Raw genomic sequence first — 6328 nt, forward strand, 5'->3', positions numbered from 1 at the left:
ACCAAAAAAAAAAAAAACCACGGGGTGGGGGTGGGGATACAAGAACCAGCTTAAAGAGGGACTCACGCTGGCCAAGTCTGCAACAACTTAAGCATGGAAAACAATAACAACTACAACACACACATTAAAAATAAAAAGTAACACTCCAAAAATCAGGAGAAAACAAAACTAGTAGACTAGACTCTTAAATAAAAGTTACTCGTTAAAGAAAGAAAGGCCATAGAAACGACTGAACAACCAAAGACTAAAGAGGGCTTCCCTGGTGGCTCAGTGGTAAAGAAATCTGCCTGCCAATGCAAGAGACAGAGGTTGATCCCTGATCTGGGAAGATCCCATATGCCTCAGAGCAACTAAGTCCATGTGCCACAACTATTGAGCCTGTGCTCTAGAGCCCAGGAGACGCCAACTAGAAAAAAGCTCACTCAGCAACGAAGACCCAGCATAGTCAAAAACGAATAAATTTTTTTTAAGTTTAAAAAAATTATAAAGACTAAAGAAACATGACAACTAGAAAAAAGCTCACTCAGCAACGAAGACCCAGCATGGTCAAAAACGAATAAATTTTTTTAAATTTAAAAAAATTATAAAGACTAAAGAAACATGACAATTAAATACAACGTTCAATTCTAGACTGGAACCTAAATTACAGAGGGAAAAAACTCTGTAAGGGATGCTATTGAGACAACTGGAGAAACTGGAATATGAAATCTGAATATCAGATACTGTACCTAGTTACAGTTCAGTTCAGTCGCTCAGTCGCGTCCGGCTCTTTGCAACCCCATGGACTGCAGGGGGCTGCAGGCTTCCCCTGGACTGCCAGGCTTCCCTGTCCATCCCCAATTCCCAAAGCTTGCTCAAAACTCCAGTCGGTAGAATCTATTAATATTCTGGGTATTTAAGAGAATGGTGTTCTTACGGGAAAGATGCACAGTGGCTATCAAGGACTCCAGATGTTTCAGGAAAAAACACACGGAATAGGCGGAATTCCCTGCCAGCTGCAACTACTGAGCCCAAGGGCTGCAACTATCGAAGCCCGCATGCCCAGAGCCCGTGCTCTGCAAGAAAAGCCACTGCAATGAGAAGCCTGTGCACCACGACTAGAAAGGAGCCCCTGCTTGCCACACCAGAGAAAGTCCACGTACAGCAACAAAGACCCAGATCATCAAAAAACGTAAGTAAATAAAATTTTAAAAACTATAAAGGAGGGGGAAGCACTTTTTTTATTAACAGAAAACAGCCAAGAAATAACAGAGCCGTGAGGAGAATTTTTATAGAAAGTTCACTTATTCAATTTTTATAACTCCAAATGAAATGACTAGGCCAAAAATCATCAACCATTAGGTGACAGGGGAAAATGTACCTTTTCAATGAAGAAATTCAATGGACACCACACCAACCAAGTAAATTTAGCATTGGAAACAGTGGGGCAAACATCTGGAAGTCCTCACCACCTTATTAATAGATCACTAGAAAGAGGAGAACCAGAATTCTGTTTTTCCTGATGCAATGCAATGTAAATTACATACTACCATCTAGGAAGTATTTGTGCCAAAAATACTGACCCAAATTTAATTAAATCTCTCTAGATCTTTCAATTTATAGGAAATTTAAAAATAGAGAAATAAGTTAAATGACATTTTAAGCATTCAGTCAGAAAATCCCAAATATGGCATATTCTTTAAAAAGTCCATGCCAGAGACAACATTAATTGAAAGTGAAGTCGCTCAGGTGTCCAACTCTTCGCGACCCCATGGACACCAGGCTCCTCCGTCCATGGGATTCTCCAGGCAAAAATACTGGAGTGGGCTGCCATTTCCTTCTCCAGGGGATCTTCCTGACCCAGGGTTAACGTTAACTGACTAAAGCATTCAGCCGGAGGCTAGTTTGCAATAACGATATATAAAGTGTAGAAAAATGGCATTAGTTTAAAGAGGTATTTAGGGAACAAATACAGAGAAGGCAATGGCACCCCACTCCAGTACTCTTGCCTGGGAAAATCCCATGGACGGAGGAGCCTGGTAGGCTGCAGTCCATGGGGTCGCTAAGGGTCGGACAGAACTGAGCGACTTCACTTTCACTTTTCACTTTCATACATTGGAGAAGGAAATGGCAACCCACTCCAGTGTTCTTGCCTGGAGAATCCCAGGGACAGGGGAGCCTGGTGGGCTACCGTCTATGGGGTCGCAGAGTCAGACACGACTGAAGCGACTTAGCAGCAGCAGGGAACAAATAGCATGATATCAGCATTTACTTTCAACTGGTTGTTGAGGGGAGAGGTATGCTGAGAGTTAAAGCAAAATGGTCAAAATGTTAGAAACAGATAAATCTAAATGAAAGGCAATAGGTGTTCACTGCATTCTTCTTTCAGCTTTTCTGGATGTTTGCGATTTATCCCCACACACAAAGAAAAAAAAGTTACCAGAATACCCTACACACAAATAAAGAGAAATTGCTCCTAAACCGTATCTTACTAAGTGGGACAGTAAACAGAGCAGGTGGTTATATTACAAAGTCAGCCTTAAAGCACAGCTGTGTGTTTGTCAACACACCCAAGGACCTGCTCAAAAGGTAAGGCACAGTGGCAGGTGCTAAAGTAATAGACGGTAGTCACACAGACCTTAGGTTAACCAGAGGCACAGTTGAAAATAAACATATATTCACTGAAGACCTCACTAATGAGACAAGACATAGCTGGACTTTGAGAAATGGACAGGATATGCAGTATGAAAGGAGGGGGATGGGCAAACAGGTCACCAGTAAGGGCAAAGGAGCAGAAATAAACCCAGTCTGTGTGAAATACACATCTCAGGAGAGTCATGATGGGAATTTTTGTAGAAAAATCATTCACTCAATTTTTATAATGCTTTAGGCTTTATGAGCACACAAAATATATAAGGCCCTGTGGCATCTGCCTTCTAAGAGCTGACAAAGTAGTGGAGAAGTTATGCTCCAATCAAAATACATTAAATAGGACTTCCCTGGTGGTCCAGAGGTTGGGAATCTGCCTGCCAATTCAGGGGACCCAGGTTCCATCCCTGGTCCCAGATGATGCTACATGCCATGAGACAACTGAGCCCTTGCGCCACAACTGAGGCCTGCGCACCCTAGAGCCCACAACTAGAGAAAACCCACGTGCCCAGAGTAGCCAAAAATAATTAAGTAAATTTTACAAACACATTAAGAAGAGATATACACAAAACTCTTTAATAACACAGGGAAGGGAGTATTTACTTTACCAGAGGAATGAGGTTGATCCAATCTTTGTTTCCAACAAAGACATTTGAGTTAATTTTTTAAAAAGTAAAAATGGGGAAGGCAGAAATGGACAAAATGGATGAAGGGGGTCAAAAGATACAAATTTCCAATTCTAAAGTAAGTTAAACATAGCAACTACAGTTAACACTATATTGCATATTTAAATTTTCTAAATGAGTAGATCTTAAAAGTTCTCATAACAAAAAAAAATTATAACTGTATGGTGATGGACTTATTGTGGTGATTATTCTGCAATATATACTAACAGTGAAGCATTATTGTATATATGTACACCTAAAACTAACATCTCAATTTTAAAAAAAAAGGACTTCATCAAATTCAAATCACAAAAGAAAAATGCCAAAATTTGCTGCTTACTATGTACTAGACTCTTTTTTTTTTTACCTTGGAGATAAGTACTATAACTAACATTTTTAAACTGAAGTTCAGCATGTAAGTGCCCAAATGTAAAAAACTAGGTAGTGGTGAGACTAACCAGTAGACAGACCTTCAAACCTAGGTCTACCTACTGCTAAAACCCATAGCCTTTCCAATACTACCTAGATCTTAGAAAATAACAAGCACTCAATTATGATTATAAGGTACTATACAAACATTATAAAGTCAGTCACTACCAGAAAATACTAAAATGTTCTAAGGCCAGAAAGGATGAGAGTAATGTAAAGATTTTCCAATACAATGCCATATATGAGTCTCAGAGAAACTTCCACTCATCTAAAAGAAAAAAACAATCTCTTATAAGCAAAAGTTACAACACAAATAAAATCCTGGAATAACGTTTGGCAGAAAACTAGGACAATTTGGAATCTTATAAAACAAATCTGGAATACTGAAACAACTGGTGAGCTGGACAACTAAATATACTTTGATAATGAAGATTTCTAATCTTCGGGCTCTAATTAATACTACTTTATCTAAAAGTCCTATTTTTTGCTAAGCAACCTCAAAAGGATTACATAAACAGATTCTTACGTGAAAAGCTTTCACTAATATCTTTGTCAAAATATTTGTGACAGTTATAAAACTTTACATTGCCTTACTTTCTTCGTTCTTATTCTGAAATATGAAATAGTTTCAGCATCAATTAACATTTTTCCCTAAGTAGTGTGAAAAGTATACAGAACTTGTTACTTAGCATGCAGAGCTCTGAATAAGCACCTTAAATGGTTACTAAAAGTGTAATTAAAGCCTTAGGTCAGGGTAAAATCTGCGTTTTAATATTTTTCACCAACCAAAGAATACAAGTTAAGCCATCAACTTCAGAGATAAGGATTTATCTTTTTCCTAAAGCACTGTGATTTAAGGCCAACTTTCTACTAAAATTCTTCCCCTAAATACCAAAAGTTAAAAATTTTCTCTAAACTTCAAGAAAAAAGGCCAAATACAGAAAGTAAGGCCTCAACATAAATACAAATCGATACAGTATTTTGTCTTCTTCTAGGCAAGGAAACCAATTAAAAAGTGCAAAAGTACTGTATGGTAATAAGAGAGGCCAAATGCAATTAAGATTAGCTGGGAAAAAATGCCATCGGGGAACAACGAACACGTTTAACTAAAAGTTTTTGTTTGAATTAAATAGATCTACCTCTGCATCACTTTCACAGGCAAAAAATACTGCGTGTGCTAGATCTCCAGAGGGTACTTAAAAAAAGTCCATTCAGGCTTCGTAAGAGGTATTCCTTTTACACAGGCTTTTTGTTCATTTTCTAGTCTTCCAAAGTTCCCGGAACACTCAACATAATGTCATCTGAGTAGAAAATACTTCAAATCATTCATGACAGGTTTTCTAGAAATAATCTATGCATTTCTGATTTGATTTAAACATGTCCAACTACTGAATTCCCTATCGACCCGCCTCCTTTCTCCGGAAGGACCACCAATTACAAGGGTTTACATGCATGTATCAACAGTTTTTATATTTCCTCAAAAAAAAAAAAAGAATGCCTTCTATGATCCTAAGTATCTAACTGCCAGAACTCAAAATCAGAAATGTGCAGGGAGTTACTAACGGCCACCTGCAGAGAGCACGATCTAAACCAAACAAAACAATAATAAAGCTATTCCGCAGGAGCAGGGGTTTTTTGCCTACCTAGCTGTGGACTTATACGTGTTAAAATTACAGACTTTAGGTCAAGATAAAAACGAGGCTAACTAAACCTTCGCCGTTTTACAGGTTTCGTATTAACTAACTTTCCATGACCTCTTCAACCAACCACTCAAACCATTCAATTCTCGGCCCAACCCCTTCCACTCCCGCCCCCAATTTCAGTTTTAAGGCGCTTCACTCCTCCAAACTTCAGTGTTTTCCGCGGCCTACCCTACCTACGTCTTCGCGTCGTCACAGGTCCCAAGTCAGGGCCTTAGCCTTACCATGTCCGCCCTTCCTGGTCTGCCTCAAGCTGCTAGCCCCCTCCCGTAAGGCCCAAACCCGCCTCAAAGAGCCCTCGGGAGGTCGATCCTCCCAGCTCTTCCAACTCTTCCACAGGCACCCCTGAGGTCCCCAAAGCACGCAACGGCCGAGCACGAAAATGGCGGAGTGCGGCCGCCTGCTGCAGGTGAGCGGTCCCATGCCGCCGCCGCACTCACCCTCGGGCGCTGATCAGAGGTCCTAACGACTGGCGAGCGATATGTTCGTCTTCACAGTCAGGAATGTCTCTCCCGTCGGGCCCCCTCCCTCCTCCCCTCTCAATCCCACTCCTCCAAAAGAGCAGCCGCCATCTTCCCCTATGAGCCACCGAGCGCACGTCCGTGTGTCATCACGCACCGGCGTACGCTTCTACGTCACGCGCGCCTGGGCCGAAGGGCTCCGTAGGGCTGACTCTGCGCATGTGCTTAGCTGAGAGGCGGGGCCTGACCGGAACCTCACGCGGCCTCTAGGACCGACTTCTTTGTTCCGGCTGAGAGGAGGTCCGCACTCCTTGGGGAGAATGAACTAGGGGAGGTGGTGCCGCCTTACTTTCTTCACCCTGTGAGCTAACCCTGGTCCTCTTAGAAATACCCCTTTTTGGAAAATTTGAATGAGAAATTTGTTCGTGGGCGGTACTGCAGTTGC

At 41.2% G+C, this 6328-nt stretch overlaps 1 protein-coding gene across 6 annotated transcripts in view; it reads right to left on the minus strand.

The window, feature by feature from the left end:
* The window catches only part of WDR33 (WD repeat domain 33), a 111139-nt gene extending 105088 nt beyond the window's left edge, over positions 1–6051 (minus strand). For 2 of the 6 annotated variants that reach the window (XM_010837939.1, XM_010837938.1), the window contains exon 1: positions 5863–6051. The gene's annotated coding sequence lies outside the window, so the exon portion shown is untranslated. The remainder of the gene's footprint in view (positions 1–5862) is intronic. The other 4 variants (XM_010837937.1, XM_010837940.1, XM_010837941.1 and 1 more) reach the window with 4 other exon arrangements.
* Positions 6052–6328: the final 277 nt, after the last annotated feature.

The sequence above is a fragment of the Bison bison genome, unplaced genomic scaffold (genome assembly GCF_000754665.1).
Source record: "Bison bison bison isolate TAMUID 2011002044 unplaced genomic scaffold, Bison_UMD1.0 scf7180017864088, whole genome shotgun sequence".
NCBI lineage: Eukaryota > Metazoa > Chordata > Mammalia > Artiodactyla > Bovidae > Bison > Bison bison.